Source organism: Oncorhynchus gorbuscha, linkage group LG18 (genome assembly GCF_021184085.1).
Source record: "Oncorhynchus gorbuscha isolate QuinsamMale2020 ecotype Even-year linkage group LG18, OgorEven_v1.0, whole genome shotgun sequence".
In the NCBI taxonomy this organism is placed as follows: Eukaryota; Metazoa; Chordata; class Actinopteri; order Salmoniformes; family Salmonidae; genus Oncorhynchus; species Oncorhynchus gorbuscha.
In genome coordinates, this window is record NC_060190.1 from 51,432,611 (window position 1) to 51,450,110 (window position 17,500).

Sequence of the window (17,500 nt, forward strand, 5' to 3'; positions counted from 1 at the left end):
TGGATGGATGGATGGATGGATGGATGGGTGTGCGGGCGCATAATGTGAATGTTTGGCAACCCAAAGGTTGCATGTTCAAAACTCATCACTGACAACTTTTGCATTTTCGCTACTTTGCAACTACTTAGCATGTTAGCTAACCCGTTCCCTAACCTTAACCCTAACTCCTAACCCTAACCTTAACACTAACCTTAACCCCTAACCCTAAGCAACCTAGCGACCTAGCTAATGTTAGCTACAACAAATTGGAATTCGTAACATATCATCTGTTTTGCAAATTCGTAACTTATCATACTAACTGTAATTCGTAGCATATCATACAAAATGGATGACAGACATCCACAAACTAAGAAATACCATATGAAAGGTAATGGTGTGTTCTGGGTTTACTTTACTATGTTACGTCTACCCCTGAGTCCAGGTTGCACCATTACCCTCATCTAAAGTGACACAAACCAACAGACTGGGCAGCCATATTAGCTTCTCAAGGCCAGACCACACTACCCCGAAGGAGAGACGAGTAGAGGAGAGTAGCGAACACCCCCCTCCTCTTCTCTACTCACTCTAAAGACTTTGGGGGGATTGAGTCTTACTGATTCCCAAAGCTCACACCGATCACTCCCTTCTCCCAACTCCAAGATCCCCCTCCCTCTCACTTCCCCTCCCACCTTCTCCCCTACGGGTTTGTGGTGTAGATCCAGTCTGTTCCGGTCTGTCTCCCAGCCCAATCCCTCAGTAATGCCATCTCTTCCCTGTCCTACAGCTCACAATACAAGGATCACTGGCTAGCTGCCTGGGAGCACTGGAGACAGGCCAGTACACTTCCAGAACTTTCTCTTCGTAATAATAACTTTCTCACACACACACACACACACACACACACACACACACACACACACACACACACACACACACACACACACACACACACACACACACACACACACACACACACACACACACACACACACACACACACACACACACACACACACACACACACACACACACACTGTCAGACACATTCTCTCAGGAGACAGACATGTTGTTGACAAACTGTTTATGATTAGCAGCTCCAGAGCAGGAATACACTGTCGTCTTCAGTCAACTATACAATAACAACATATTACAACAATAAAGTGTGTGATGGTACACAATGTAATCCCCCTGCTTACCTCGGCTCCAAATTATAACCCAATGTCAGTTTGGTTTGAATATTTCTTTCTCCCTTAATCTTTTCTTCACTTTTCCTTTTTCTTTGTCTTCTCTCTCATCCCTTGTTCTCTTTCAACATGTTCTGCAGTGTAATGACCCCTCTCTGAGGCACAGCTCTGATTGACTTAACTCCTGCACACCTGCAGTTAACTCCTCCCCCTCCCTGTATGTGTGTGCAAGTATATTTGTGGCGTGTGTGTCGTGTATGTGTGTGTGCATGCTAAAGACTGTGTGTGTGTGTGTGTGTGTGTGTGTGTTTACAGCAGCTTACTGGGTTATTAAGTCTTTATCATGTTAAGCCTCATGTGGGAATATTTATACTGCTCCCTGAATGACTGTTTCCCCGCCTTGCATCAGGCTGCTTATTAATACAGGGAACTGGGAAGGGAGGAGGGAGGAGGGAGGAGGGAGGAGGGAGGAGGGAGGAGGGAGGAGGGAGGCAGGAGGGGTGGGGTGGTGGGGTAGGGAGGAATATGGTCAGTGCCAACGCATCTCCACACCTATGCCCTCTCTCTTTCTGATTTCCCTCTCTATCTATCTCTCTCCCATTACCCCTCTCTATCTATCTCTCTTTTTGATTTCCCTCTATATCTATCTCTCGTTCTGATTTCCCTTTCATCTATCTCTCTTTCTGATTTCCCTCTCTATCTATCTATCTATCTATCTATCTATCTATCTATCTATCTATCTATCTATCTATCTATCTATCTATCTATCTATCTATCTATCTATCTATCTATCTATCTATCTATCTCTTTTTCTGATTTCCCTCTATTTCTATCTCTCTTTCTGATTTCCCTCTCTATCTATCTATCTCTCCCATTACCCCTCTCTATCTATCTATCTCTCCCATTACCCCTCTCTATCTATCTATCTCTCTCTCCCATTATCCCTCTCTATCTACATCTCTCCCATTATCCCTCTCTATCTATCTCTCTCCCTTTATCCCTCTCCATCTATCTCTCTCCTTTTATCCCTCTCCATCTATCTCTCTGCCTTTATCCCTCTCTATCTATCTCTCTCCCTTTATCTCTCCTCCAGGTCACTGAAACAGAGCTCCTTGTGCAGTCTGATCTCCACTAGAACATCTCGAACCCTGCTAAATAAAACCCCACAGGATTTAGATAACCCAGTCACACAAAACATGCAAATAATAGCATAAACAGTCTCAACCAAACACTCCTCTTCAGGGGCAGCTAGCAAAACCACATGCTGAGAACCTACTGTGAACATGAAGGCTGCTCTGCTCTGCTCTGCTCTGCTCTGCTCTCCAGTCTACTGTGAACATGAAGGTTGCTCTGCTCTCCAGTCTACTGTGAACATGAAGGCTGCTCTGCTCTGCTCTCCAGTCTACTGTGAACATGAAGGTTGCTCTGCTCTGCTCTCCAGTCTACTGTGAACATGAAGGTTGCTCTGCTCTCCAGTCTACTGTGAACATGAAGGCTGCTCTGCTCTGCTCTGCTCTCCAGTCTACTGTGAACATGAAGGTTGCTCTGCTCTGCTCTGCTCTGCTCTCCAGTCTACTGTGAACATGAAGGCTGCTCTGCTCTGCTCTGCTCTCCAGTCTACTGTGAACATGAAGGTTGCTCTGCTCTCCAGTCTACTGTGAACATGAAGGCTGCTCTGCTCTGCTCTCCAGTCTACTGTGAACATGAAGGTTGCTCTGTTCTGCTCTCCAGTCTACTGTGAACATGAAGGTTGCTCTGCTCTCCAGTCTACTGTGAACATGAAGGCTGCTCTGCTCTGCTCTGCTCTCCAGTCTACTGTAAATAAAAAAATAAAATAAAAAAAATAAACATGAAGGCTGCTCTGCTCTGCTCTTCAGTCTACTGTGAACATGAAGGTTGCTCTGCTCTGCTCTCCAGTCTACTGTGAACATGAAGGTTGCTCTGCTCTGCTCTCCAGTCTACTGTGAACATGAAGGATGCTCTGCTCTGCTCTTCAGTCTACTGTGAACATGAAGGTTGCTCTGCTCTGCTCTCCAGTCTACTGTGAACATGAAGGTTGCTCTGCTCTGCTCTCCAGTCTACTGTGAACATGAAGGTTGCTCTGCTCTGCTCTCCAGTCTACTGTGAACATGAAGGTTGCTCTGCTCTGCTCTGCTCTTCAGTCTACTGTGAACATGCTGCTCTGCTCTGCTTCAGTCTACTGTGAACATGAAGGTTGCTCTGCTCTGCTCTCCAGTCTACTGTGAACATGAAGGTCTGCTCTGCTCTGCTCTCCAGTCTACTGTGAACATGAAGGCTGCTCTGCTCTGCTCTTCAGTCTACTGTGAACATGAAGGTTGCTCTGCTCTGCTCTCCAGTCTACTGTGAACATGAAGGTTGCTCTGCTCTCCAGTCTACTGTGAACATGAAGGTTGCTCTGCTCTCCAGTCTACTGTGAACATGAAGGCTGCTCTGCTCTGCTCTGCTCTGCTCTTCAGTCGACTGTGAACATGAAGGTTGCTCTGCTCTGCTCTCCAGTCTACTGTGAACATGAAGGTTGCTCTGCTCTCCAGTCTACTGTGAACATGAAGGTTGCTCTGCTCTGCTCTTCAGTCTACTGTGAACATGAAGGTTGCTCTGCTCTGCTCTGCTCTCCAGTCTACTGTGAACATGAAGGCTGCTCTGCTCTGCTCTCCAGTCTACTGTGAACATGAAGGCTGCTCTGCTCTGCTCTGCTCTCCAGTCTACTGTGAACATGAAGGTTGCTCTGCTCTCCAGTCTACTGTGAACATGAAGGTTGCTCTGCTCTGCTCTGCTCTGCTCTTCAGTCGACTGTGAACATGAAGGTTGCTCTGCTCTGCTCTCCAGTCTACTGTGAACATGAAGGTTGCTCTGCTCTCCAGTCTACTGTGAACATGAAGGTTGCTCTGCTCTGCTCTGCTCTTCAGTCTACTGTGAACATGAAGGTTGCTCTGCTCTGCTCTGCTCTTCAGTCTACTGTGAACATGAAGGTTGCTCTGCTCTGCTCTGCTCTCCAGTCTACTGTGAACATGAAGGTTGCTCTGCTCTGCTCTCCAGTCTACTGTGAACATGAAGGTTGCTCTGCTCTGCTCTCCAGTCTAATGTGTTGTCGCGCTCCCTGTATCTTTTCTTAAACTGAGAGCAAGAAATGCGTATCTAAAATAAACACTTTTCTGTTTGAATGCAGTTTTCTCTACACTCTGTGGTATACACTGGGTTTCTGAGCAGGGAGTGTTTGTGAAAGAGAGTGTGTGTGTGGTGTGTGGGTGTGTGTGTATATGTGTGTGTAGATAAATGAATGCTGGCTCTGTTTGTTTGTTTGAGTCACTAGAGGAAGGACAGGGTGTGTTTGTGTGAGCTAGGCCGTAGGCCAGAGGGCAGGTGCTTTTATGCTTTGTGAGTGTGTGTTCACATAGTACGTGTGTGTGTGTGTGTGTGTGTGTGTGTGTGTGTGTGTGTGTGTGTGTGTGTGTGTGTGTGTGTGTGTGTGTGTGTGTGTGTGTGTGTGTGTGTGTGTGTGTGTGTGTGTGTGTGTGTGTGTGTGTGTGTGTGTGTGTGTGTGTGTGTGTGTGTGTATATGTGTTTGTCATAAAGAGAGAGGGAGAATAGTGTGTCCATATGGCCTAATGTCTCTGTCCAGATGTAACCCCGTATTTCCCTCTCCACCCTGAACTTCCCCTGTAGCCTGCCTGCACCAGCACCATCAAAGGCCTCAACCCTTCCCTCTCGCCCCTCTCAGCCTGCCTATCCTCCCTCACCTCCCCCTGATCCACATTAGGACAGGCTGGAATGTCCTGACAGTAAAGGAAAGATCCTCGCTTGAAGACAGCTTAGCTTGAGGACTCAACCATTCCTCTTCTATAGGAGGGGGGTCCGCTCTGGAGAGACACACACATAGATGCACGCAGGGACACACATACTGGCTCTCTCTGTAGCCATGGCACACTGCTGCACTTGGCATTACATTTTGGTGTGTCTGTGTGTGTGTTTGTGTGTCTGTGTGTGTGTCCTCAACCACCCAAAAGACCAACACTGCAGTACAGTCAACTACCTGTCCTCTTTCCTCCACTGCTTTGTCAACGGGACGAAAGAAAAGAGGATGTGTGTCATTTCTGAGCTGCAGACAAGTTGTTTTAATAAAACAGGTTAGAGGAAAGCAGGAATCCCCAAACACCAGTACACTCCCCCTCAACCTCTCTCTTTTTATTCAGACATCTCTCACTCCCCCTCACCCTCTCTTTTTATTCAGACATCTCTCTCTCTCCCCTCACCCTCTCTTTTTATTCAGACATCTCTCTCTCCCCATCACCCTCTCTTTTTATTCAGACATCTCTCTCTCTCTCCCCTCACCCTCTCTTTTTATTCAGACATATCTCTCTCTCCCCATCAACCTCTCTTTTTATTCAGACATCTCTCACTCCCCCTCACCCTCTCTCTTTTTATTCAGACATCTCTCTCTCTCCCCCTCACCCTCTCTTTTTATTCAGACATCTCTCTCTCTCTCCCCATCACCCTCACCCTCTCTTTTTATTCAGACATCTCTCACTCTCCCCTCCCCCTCTCTCTTTATTCAGACATCTCTCTCTCCCCCCACTCCCTCTCTTTTTATTCAGACATCTCTCACTCCCCTCACCTCTCTCTTTATTCAGACATCTCTCACTCTCCCCATCACCCTCTCTTTTTATTCAGACATCTCTCTCTCCCCTCACCCTCTCTTTTTATTCAGACATCTCTCTCTCTCCCCATCACCCTCTCTTTTATTCAGACATCTCTCACTCCCCCTCATCCCTCTCTCTTTTATTCAGACATCTCTCTCTCTCCCCTCACCAGACTCTCTCTTTTATTCAGACATCTCTCTCTCTCCCCTCACCCTCTCTCTTTTTATTCAGACATCTCTCACTCCCCCTCTTTTATTCAGACCTCTCTCTTTTTATTCAGACATCTCTCACTCCCCTCTCTCTCCCCTCTCTCTTTTATTCAGACATCTCTCACTCCCCCTCAACCTCTCTCTTTTTATTCAGACATCTCTCACTCCCCCTCACCCTCTCTCTTTTTATTCAGACATCTCTCACTCTCCCCTCCCCTCTCTCTTTATTCAGATCTCTCTCTCCCCCCACTCCCTCTCTCTTTATTCAGACATCTCTCACTCCCCCTCACCCTCTCTCTTTATTCAGACATCTCTCACTCTCCCCATCACCCTCTCTTTTTATTCAGACATCTCTCTCTCCCCTCACCCTCTCTTTTTATTCAGACATCTCTCTCTCTCCCCATCACCCTCTCTTTTTATTCAGACATCTCTCACTCCCCCTCACCCTCTCTCTTTTTATTCAGACATCTCTCTCTCTCTCCCCATCACCCTCTCTTTTATTCAGACATCTCTCTCTCTCCCCATCACCCTCTCTTTTTATTCAGACATCTCTCACCCCCTCACCCGCTCTCTTTTTATTCAGACATCTCTCTCTCTCCCCTCACCCTCTCTTTTTATTCAGACATCTCTCTCTCCCCTCACCCTCTCTTTTTATTCAGACATCTCTCTCTCTCTCCCCTCCCCATCCCCTCTCTCTTTATTCAGATCTCTCTCTCCCCCCACTCCCTCTCTCTTTATTCAGACATCTCTCACTCCCCCTCACCCTCTCTCTTTATTCAGACATCTCTCTCTCTCTCCCTCACCCTCTCTCTTTTTATTCAGACATCTCTCACTCCCCCCCCTCACCCTCTCTCTTTTTATTCAGACATCTCTCACTCCCCCTCACCCCCTCACCCTCTCTCTTTTATTCAGACATCTCTCACTCCCCCTCACCCTCTCTCTTTTTATTCAGACATCTCTCTCTCCCCTCCCCCTCACCCTCACTTTTTTATTCAGACATCTCTCACTCCCCTTCACCCTCCCCTCTCTTTTTATTCAGACATCTCTCACTCCCCTTTACCCTCTCTCTTTTTATTCAGACATCTCTCACTCCCCCTCCCCTCTCTCTTTATTCAGATCTCTCCCCCCCCACCCCTCTCTCTTTATTCAGACATCTCTCTCTCCCCCTCACTCCCCCTCTCTCTTTATTCAGACATCTCTCTCTCTCCCCTCACCCTCTCTTTTTATTCAGACATCTCTCTCTCCCCTCACCCTCTCTTTTTATTCAGACATCTCTCTCTCCCCATCACCCTCTCTTTTTATTCAGACATCTCTCACTCCCCCTCACCCTCTCTCTTTTTATTCAGACATCTCTCTCTCTCCCCTCACCCTCTCTTTTTATTCAGACATCTCTCTCTCCCCTCACCCTCTCTTTTTATTCAGACATCTCTCTCTCTCTCCCCTCACCCTCTCTTTTTATTCAGACATCTCTCTCTCTCCCTCACCCTCTCTCTTTTTATTCAGACATCTCTCTCTCCCCCCCCCTCACTCCCCTCACCTCTCTTTATTCAGACATCTCTCTCTCTCCCCTCACCCCTCTTTTTATTCAGACATCTCTCTCTCCCCTCACCCTCTCTTTTTATTCAGACATCTCTCTCTCCCCATCACCCTCTCTTTTTATTCAGATCTCTCACTCCCCCTCACCCGCTCTCTTTTATTCAGACATCTCTCTCTCCCCTCACCCTCTCTTTTTATTCAGACATCTCTCTCTCTCCCCTCACCCTCTCTCTTTTATTCAGACATCTCTCACTCCCCCTCACCCTCTCTCTTTTTATTCAGACATCTCTCACTCCCCTCACCCTCTCTCTTTTTATTCAGACATCTCTCACTCCCCCTCACCCTCTCTCTTTTTATTCAGACATCTCTCACTCTCCCCTCACCCTCTCTTTTTTATTCAGACATCTCTCACTCCCCCTCACCCTCTCTCTTTTATTCAGACATCTCTCACTCCCCTTTCACCCTCTCTTTTTATTCAGACATCTTTTATTCAGACATCTCCCCTCCCTCCTCTCTCTTTATTCAGACATCTCTCCCCCACTCACCCCCTCTCTCTTTATTCAGACATCTCTCTCCCCTCACCCTCTCTTTTATTCCCTCACTCCCCTCCTCTCTCTTTTTATTCAGACATCTCTCTCTCCCCTCACCCTCTCTTTTTATTCAGACATCTCTCTCTCCCCTCACCCCCTCTTTTTATTCAGACATCTCTCTCTCCCCATCACCCTCTCTTTTATTCAGACATCTCTCACTCCCCCTCACCCCTCTCTTTTTATTCAGACATCTCTCTCTCTCTCTCCCTCACCCTCTCTTTTTATTCAGACATCTCTCTCTCCCCTCACCCTCTCTCTTTTATTCAGACATCTCTCTCTCTCCCCTCACCCTCTCTTTTTATTCAGACATCTCTCATCTCTCTCCCCTCACCCTCTCTTTTTATTCAGACATCTCTCTCTCTCTTTTTATTCAGACATCTCTCCCCCCTCCCTCTCTTTTTATTCAGACATCTCTCTCTCTCCCCTCACCCCTCTCTTTTTATTCAGACATCTCTCACTCCCCCTCACCCTCTCTCTTTTTATTCAGACATCTCTCACTCCCCCTCACCCTCTCTCTTTTATTCAGACATCTCTCTCCCCCTCACCTCTCTCTTTTTATTCAGACATCTCTCACTCCCCCTCACCCTCTCTTTTTATTCAGACATCTCTCACTCTCCCCCTCCCCTCTCTCTTTATTCAGATCTCTCTCTCCCCCCACTCCCTCTCTCTTTATTCAGACATCTCTCTTTATTCTCCTCCCCCCTCACCCTCTCTCTTTATTCAGACATCTCTCACTCTCCCCATCACCCTCTCTTTTTATTCAGACATCTCTCTCTCCCCTCACCCTCTCTTTTTATTCAGACATCTCTCTCTCTCCCCATCACCCTCTCTTTTTATTCAGACATCTCTCACTCCCCCTCACCCTCTCTCTTTTTATTCAGACATCTCTCTCTCTCTCCCCATCACCCCTCTCTTTTTATTCAGACATCTCTCTCTCTCCCCATCACCCTCTCTTTTTATTCAGACATCTCTCACTCCCCCTCACCCGCTCTCTTTTTATTCAGACATCTCTCTCTCTCCCCCTCACCCTCTCTTTTTATTCAGACATCTCTCACTCTCTCACCCTCTCTCTTTTATTCAGACCCTCTCCCCTCACCCTCTCTTTTTATTCAGACATCTCTCACTCCCCTCACCCTCTCTCTTTTTATTCAGACATCTCTCACTCCCCTCACCCTCTCTCTTTTTATTCAGACATCTCTCACTCCCCCTCACCCTCTCTCTTTTTATTCAGACATCTCTCACTCCCCCTCACCCTCTCACCCTTTTTTTATTCAGACATCTCTCACTCCCCTCCCCTCACCCTCTCTCTTTTATTCAGACATCTCTCACTCCCCTTCACCCTCTCTCTTTTTATTCAGACATCTCTCACTCCCCCCTCACCCTCTCTCTTTTTATTCAGACATCTCTCCCCCTCCCCTCTCTCTTTATTCAGATCTCTCCCCCACTCCCTCTCTCTTTATTCAGACATCTCTCTCTCCCCATCACCCTCTCTTTTTATTCAGACATCTCTCACTCCCCTCACCCTCTCTTTTTATTCAGACATCTCTCTCTCTCTCTTTTTATTCCCTCACCCTCTCTTTTTATTCAGACATCTCTCTCTCCCCTCACCCTCTCTTTTTATTCAGACATCTCTCACTCCCCTCACCCAGCTCTCTTTTTATTCAGACATCTCTCTCTCCCCTCACCCTCTCTTTTTATTCAGACATCTCTCTCTCTCCCCTCACCCTCTCTCTTTTTATTCAGACATCTCTCACTCCCCCTCACCCTCTCTCTTTTTATTCAGACATCTCTCACTCCCCCTCACCCTCTCTCTTTTTATTCAGACATCTCTCACTCTCCCCTCACCCTCTCTCTTTTTATTCAGACATCTCTCACTCTCCCACTCCTCCTCTCTCTTTATTCAGATCTCTCTCCCCCTCTCCCTCTCTCTTTATTCAGACATCTCTCTCTCCCCCTCACTCCCCCTCTCTCTTTATTCAGACATCTCTCTCTCCCCCTCACTCCCCCTCTCTCTTTATTCAGACATCTCTCTCCCCTCACTCCCCTTCTCTCTTTATTCAGACATCTCTCTCTCCCCCTACTCCCCCTCTCTCTTTATTCAGACATCTCTCTCTCCCCCTCACTCCCTCTCTCTTTATTCAGACATTTCTCACTTTCTCCCACTCTATCTCACTCTCTTTTCTTTCCTCCTCTGCTACAGAGTGGATATCCTTTCGTTCAGCCCAGTTGAGTGGTTGCTAGTTGCCTTTAGCTTGCGGCTATATGTCTGGTTAAGGCTACCTGTCTCTGGCTGCTCTGGCCCCTTCTCCAACACTAGCAAGTTAGCCTTTGGTGCATGGCTAAGCTAATGCTAGCTCTGGCTGGCCTGTATCCAGTGCTAACAGGTGAGCTGCATTAGCCCCCAGACAGACAGGAGAGAGCAGAGAGCTACGGGCCAAGAATATTCAAGCTGGCTGGGCGGCTTCAAAGGGCCTCAGGCCTAGAGAGAGACAGACAGACCTGGCCCCTTCCCAGCGCCTACCCAGCTGATCTAGTCTAACATACAGGCTTAACTACTTATTGGAACTACACACAGCTCACAGCCTATAATGCCAATCAGACAGTTGGAGTAGAGAAGGGATAGGCAACTAGATTCAGCCACGGAACAATTATTGGGTGGTCGGGGTCGGAACATAATTATAATAATTTGTAAACTGCAAATTGACCACAACTAAGCCTAAAACAGAGAAATAACAATAACTTCATACCTTCATTACATTGAGAAACGATCAAACGTGGGAATACTTGTAATCAGATTTCCAAATTAAACCATTTTTTTGCTGATTTGCTTTTTAGGCTTCCTGGATGGCCCAAAACTTTTTATTACGACAAACTTTGGGGGCCCCCAAAAATCCCCTAGGAGACGGTTTTGTTGCTTGTTGCCAACAACTGGAGTAGTGTGTGTGAGCATCACATTTTAAGCTGAACCTCCAGTCTAAGAACAGTTCCCCTGTGTGCTTCTCCACATCCCCTCTCCTCCTCTCCCATGACATCCCCCCCTCCTCTCCCATCCCTTCCTCTCCCCTCTCCCATCCCATCACCTCCTCTCCCACCCCTCCCTCCCATCTCCTCCCCTCCCATCTCCTCCTCTCCCACCCCCTCCCATCACCTCCTCTCCCACCCCCCCCTCCCATCTCATCCTCTCCCCTCCCCTCCAATCTACTCCTCTCCCATCCTCTCCCATCTCCTCCTCTCCCATCCCCTCCCCTCCCATCCCCTCCTCTCTCTCCCATCTCCTCCTCTCCTCTCCCTCCCTCCCGCCACTCCCCTCCGATCCCCTCCTCTCCCATCTCCTCCTCTCCCATCCCTTCCCATCCCCTCCTCTCCCATCCCCTCTCCCATCCCTTCCCATATCCTCCTCTCCCATCCCATCCCCTCCCATCTCCTCACCCATCTCCTCCTCTCCCATCCCCTCTTCTCCCATATCCTCCTCTCCCATCTCCTCACCCATCTCCTCCTCTCCCATCCCCTCTTCTCCCATATCCTCCTCTCCCATCCCCTCCCATCTCCTCACCCATCTCCTCCTCTCCCATCCCCTCTTCTCCCATATCCTCCTCTCCCATCCCCTCCCATCTCCTCACCCATCTCCTCCTCTCCCATACCCTCTTCTCCCATATCCTCCTCTCCCATCCCCTCCCATCTCCTCACCCATCTCCTCCTCTCCCATCCCCTCCTCTCCCATCTCCTCCTCTCTCTCCCATCTCCTCCTCTCCCATCCCCTCTTCTCCCATCTCCTCCTCTCCCATCCCCTCCTCTCCCATCTCCTCCTCTCTCTCCCATCTCCTCCTCTCCTCTCCCTATCATCCCTCCCCTCCCCTCCAATCCCCTCCTCTCCCATCTCCTCCTCTCCCATCCCTTCCCTTCCCATCCCCTCCTCTCCCATCCCCTCTTCTCCCATATCCTCCTCTCCCATCCACTCCCATCTCCTCACCCATCTCCTCCTCTCCCATATCCTCCTCTCCCAGCTTCTCCCATTTCCTCTCCCATCTTCTCTCATTTCCCAATATTCATCTACTGTAGATAAAGAACAATTCAATGATCATGGCCAGGGATCAACCTGACAGAGAGAGGAGAGAGACAGGGGAATAGGAGAGGTAGAGAAGAAGGGAGAGGGAAAGGAGGCCAGCTAGAGGAGGAGTGTCTTGAACCGAAGGAGACAATAATAAAAAGGCAATATTAAAAAAACACACCGAGCCACAACCTACACAACCTACATATGGTGCTGAGGCTGTCTGGGCATGTCTGTCTGTCTGTCTGTGTGTGTGTGTGTGTGTGTGTGTGTGTGTGTGTGTGTGTGTGTGTGTGTGTGTGTGTGTGTGTGTGTGTGTGTGTGTGTGTGTGTGTGTGTGTGTGTGTGTGTGTGTGTGTGTGTGTGTGTGTGTGTGTGTGTGTGTGTGTGTGTGTGTGTGTGTGTGTGTGTGTGTGTGTGTGTGTGAGAGTCTGTGGTTCTGTGAAGACAAAGTCCCTGTTTGCCGAGCCCATAAAGATTAGAACTCTCAGTCAGGTGGGTTTAGGAGCCATAGGTAAACACACACCACATTCCACACCGATGAGATCGCTCCGTGTGTGTGTGAGTGACCGGGGCAAACATACACTCCTGCCTCCATGCCGACCCCTCTTTTTAGAGTGCAGTAAGTGATTTACCAGCCTGCCCCGTAGACTGCTGTCTAAAAGTAGAGATCTCCACATACACATGGTCACACACACATGATGCATGCACATACACACTCAGACAAATATTTGGAGAAGGAGCAGGCCTCTCACACACCTCATTTATCTGAGGAAAAATCGCGAGTCGGAAGAATTGAGGGTTATGATTGTGAGTGTGTGTGTGCATGTGTGTGTGTGTGGGTGTGTGTGTGTGTGTGTGTGTGTGTGTGCAAGTGTGTGTGTGTGTGTGTGTGTGTGTGTGTGTGTGTGTGTGTGTGTGTGTGTGTGTGTGTGTGTGTGTGTGTGTGTGTGTGTGTGTGTGTGTGTGTGTGTGTGTGTGTGTGTGTGTGTGTGTGTGTGTGTGTGTGTGTGTGTGTGTGAGGAATAGGGGTCAAGATATCGGCCGGTTAAACATCATCCTGTGATCATGAGGATGAATAATCCCCTCTGTCTCCCGCCTCTCTCCCCCTCCCTCTCCCCCTCCCTCTCTCTCCAGTGTTAGGGGGTAAGGGCAGCGTATGACAGTCCACAGTGCTAATACCCTGATTGTATTTAACATGGCGGAACAGAGGTTAGAGGGGGTAGAGAGAGAGAGAAAAAATAGGTAGAGAGAAAGAGAGAGAATGGGAGAGAAAGAGAACAGAGGTGGTTTCTTTCTTACCATCAGAGACCAGCTAGCGCACCGCTAAGCAATTAGCAGCTAGGTCCTATGAGATACCTTTATTAGAATGACCTTCAGATGGAGAGAGAGAGAGAGAGAGGGAGAGGGAGAGGGGTGAGTTAAGGGGAATGACTATAGGGGTGAGAGGGTGGGCAGGGAGGGGGAAGAAGGGAAAGAGAAGGGGATGACAGGTGGTCTGAGACAGGGGAGGATGGTGTGATGGTGAAAACGAGGAGAGGTTAAACGGAGGGCCCTGTGGTACTCAATCAAAACGCTTATCCAGACCTCTGTGGTGTCAAAACAAAATGATACTTATTACACCTGAAATGAACAGTGATGAAGAAGAGAGGGAGGAAAGAAACAAAGAGAAATAAAGGAAGGGATGAGTGATAGTTGTACATGAGTCTGTCTTCCTCGTGCCTAAACATCCGCCCTGCTCTCTGCTTCTATCTTCCTGACATAGCACAGAGACAGGGAAAGATCCTGACGTGTGTCTGCTAAATGACTTAAATGTAAATGTAAATGTGTGTGTGTGTGTATCACAGCATTCGGAGAGTGACAGGTGTCACATGAATCAAAAGATTCAGATTGGTGGTAGTAATTCATCCTGCGTTAGAGTGGGTCTCTGCCACGGTCGTTGTATGTCTGTGTTTGCGTGTGTGTGCGTGTGTGTGTGTGTGTGTGTGTGTGTGTGTGTGTGTGTGTGTGTGTGTGTGTGTGTGTGTGTGTGTGTGTGTGTGTGTGTGTGTGTGTGTGTGTGTGTGTGTGTGTGTGTGTGTGTGTGTGTGTGTGTGTGTGTGTGTGTGTGTGTGTGTGTGTGTGTGTGTGTGTGTGTGTGTGTGTGCGTGCATGTCACTCTAGTCAAAGAGTGTTTCATTTAGTTTCTCTCTGAAGAAAGCTCTCTCCACGTTAAATTATACAACAGGAGGCTTCTACACCAAACTGAATCCCTCCACTGTTTCATGGTATAAGGTCTGTCTCTGCTTGTTGTCTAAGTAACCGACACACACATTGGTCTGTCAGGAAATACATGTGCTGTTCTAAATGTTGTCACAGCCTTCCATATATTCAACATATATCTCCATGTGGAACAAGCAGTGTGATATGATCTTTCCCCCAGTCCAATACAAGGTCTGCTGTATGAATGGATCACTTGTGTGAAACAGTGAGTTAGCCTTCTCTCAGCCTTGTGGAGTCATCAGATCCCCCTGCAAATATTGACCTGGATATCCTACACATTCCACTATGACAACCTTGTAAACTCAATTACACAGATGAATCAACCTTTAATTATTTCTGTAGGAATACTATGTTCAATTCTGGGTGTTTTGCTTTTTAAAATTTATTGTGGAAACGAGACTGTATTTAGCTATATGAATTACTGTAATTGTGCTTGTCCAATGCCTGAGGCAAAAACAGATTTTTATTTACACAATCAAACCGGTTACTAGGTAGATAAAACAAATACGCAGATTTAATTTCACCTGGAAACGAGCAGCGAAATGTCTTTATAAAGTGCTGAAACGGAATTAAAAACCGAGGACGGAAAAAAAAAAGAATGAAAAAAATGGACATGATATAATTTTATACATCTGCTTTCAAGTCAGCCACTTTGCATTTCCCAGTTAATTAATAGATTGGATCAGAGAGGGTTTAATCAAATGTAATTGAATAAGTCCGTAATAAAAACAGGGTAGACTTTAAAGGAGACATGCGGGGGAAACGATAGCATGTCCACTTTCAAATTAATTGAATTTTAGTACTTTTGAACTTCGTCCAAGGCATCACAGCATTAATTTATTCACACACCACATCCAAAAAGTGCTAGGCCTAGATGATATCCACACACACACACACACACACACACACACACACACACACACACACACACACACACACACACACACACACACACACACACACACACACACACACACACACACACACACACACACACACACACACACACACACACACACACACACACACACACACACTATGTTTATTGCTGTTTTTTTACACCTCAAAGGGTAAAAGCAGGACAACCAGACTCAGTTTGTACTGATAGTCTTTATTGTTAATCTGGTAATTGTTAGTTTCCTGCGATTCTTTCTCTCTTTTCTACATGTTTTGTCTTTTGGAGCAAAACTAAAATATTAATTCTTTCTAAGGCAGTTCTCATTGCATTAAAAAATGTCTCTTTTATAATTTAGAAGAGAAAGAAAAATCTTTGTTAAAGTGACATGCTAATGAACAGAAGTAGAGCTAACACCAAGAGAATTATTACTGATTTGGAACATACTAATATTCATAGAATCATTTATGCTGCAATATAAATAAATGAAAAGAGTAATTCGTTTGAAAAAGGCCTTCAATTCAATGTAGGAAAAAATAAAATAAACACTTGGTCTCAGACAAGGGCATTCACTTCCCTGCTGACGCCTCTATCAGAAGCAGCGAGGGCTGAAAGATAAACATTCGCTGTTCACTTTTAAAACACATTAATATTTCACTTGGCTAATTCAGAATTCACCAAGAACAACTTGTATTGCATGTCTTATTTTCATTTGTACTTGAAGAAAATGGTTTTGGACGATACAATTGCGCTCCATCCATGTAACTTTGGTGTATTTAGTTTTTAAATCAGAACCTGACACCCATCCTCCTCACCCCAATCATTCCCCCATACCGCGACGGGAGAAGAGGAAGAGGAGTGGACTGGGTCGTTACCATCCTTATTACTCCTCATTAAAATACACGCATCACAAAGAAATACCATCACAAACCGTGTGTGTGTGTGTGTGTGTGTGTGTGTGTGTGTGTGTGTGTGTGTGTGTGTGTGTGTGTGTGTGTGTGTGTGTGTGTGTGTGTGTGTGTGTGTGTGTGTGTGTGTGTGTGTGTGTGTGTGTGTGTGTGTGTGTGTGTGTGTGTGTGTGTGTGTGTGTTTGCGCGCACGCTCCTGTCCGTATGCAGAAGTGGAAAAAAAGAACAATATAATTGGAGAAATGCAGTAATAATAGGTATTCACAAAATGATAATTCATATTAAACAGGGAGCATAAAGTCAGCCTCATTTGCATGTTTTAGATGATATGCATTTGAAAAGTAATTTCCGCGGGGCATATGAATGACATTAATTCCCGCGCGGGTTCTGCTATAGACCTGAAACTATCAAACATTCAAACATTTAACAGAGGAAGAAAAGGCAGTCTCGCGCTTTGGCAAGGGCAGATTTCAAGGTTAAAGTATTTGAATGTGATTTTTAAAGTTCTGTCTGGGTTTGTTTAAAGTTGATCCTCTCCTAGTTAAGAGTTCCATTAACTGTAAGTCTGGCTGAGGCTCAGTTTAAACTGTGCTCCATGTGTTTGTGTGTTTCCCTCCCTTCCAGCCAGAATGACACTTCTCCTCCTAATCTACCTCCATTTCCTCAGTAATAACCATCTCTAACAGTGTCTGAATCTCCATTGTGACTCAGACAGTACTGGATGTGTGTGTTCCTGTCAAGACAGCCCTGCTTTACTGGAAAACCACGACTACTCGGCATGTACTAGTCTACAGCCTACTATGAAGAGTGGACCCAGAATAGACCAGACTAAACCCAGTCCACTCCAGCCCTGTCACTGGCCCTACATACTGAGGATCTACAGACACTGCATGGCCTTCAGAGACATGACTACCTGAGACAGCATCAACAAGACAAGAAGTTGTAGGGGAAAGATGGAGACAGAGAAGAATGGAAGAAAGTGAGGAAGAACGAGAGGAAGAGAAAGGGGGGGAAATTATTTTAAAAATCAGTAGAAAGAAAGAGGCTATCCCTTTTAGCCAGTGGGAGAGGGAGGGGAGAGGGGAGGAAGACAGAGGAAGACCCTGGGGCAGGAAGCAGTATGAATGTGTGTCTGGCTGCAGTGGAAAATGGGCCTTGGACACACAACACAGCCCGCCACATAACACCACATTCTTCTGCTATTAGAGAATCTGATCTCCAGCCACACTGA

The 17,500-nt window shown here is 46.8% G+C and overlaps 1 protein-coding gene across 9 annotated transcripts in view; it reads right to left on the reverse strand.

Annotated features, from left to right (window-relative positions):
- Positions 1-17,500, reverse strand: part of LOC124003281 (forkhead box protein P4-like) — a 209,679-nt gene that overhangs the window by 148,753 nt on the left and 43,426 nt on the right. The window contains exon 1 of one of the 9 annotated variants that reach the window (XM_046311393.1): positions 1,176-1,549. The exons of the other annotated variants lie outside the window; for them this stretch is intronic. The gene's annotated coding sequence lies outside the window, so the exon portion shown is untranslated. Of the gene's footprint in view, positions 1-1,175; positions 1,550-17,500 lie in introns of those variants that run through there. 9 annotated transcript variants of the gene reach the window in all.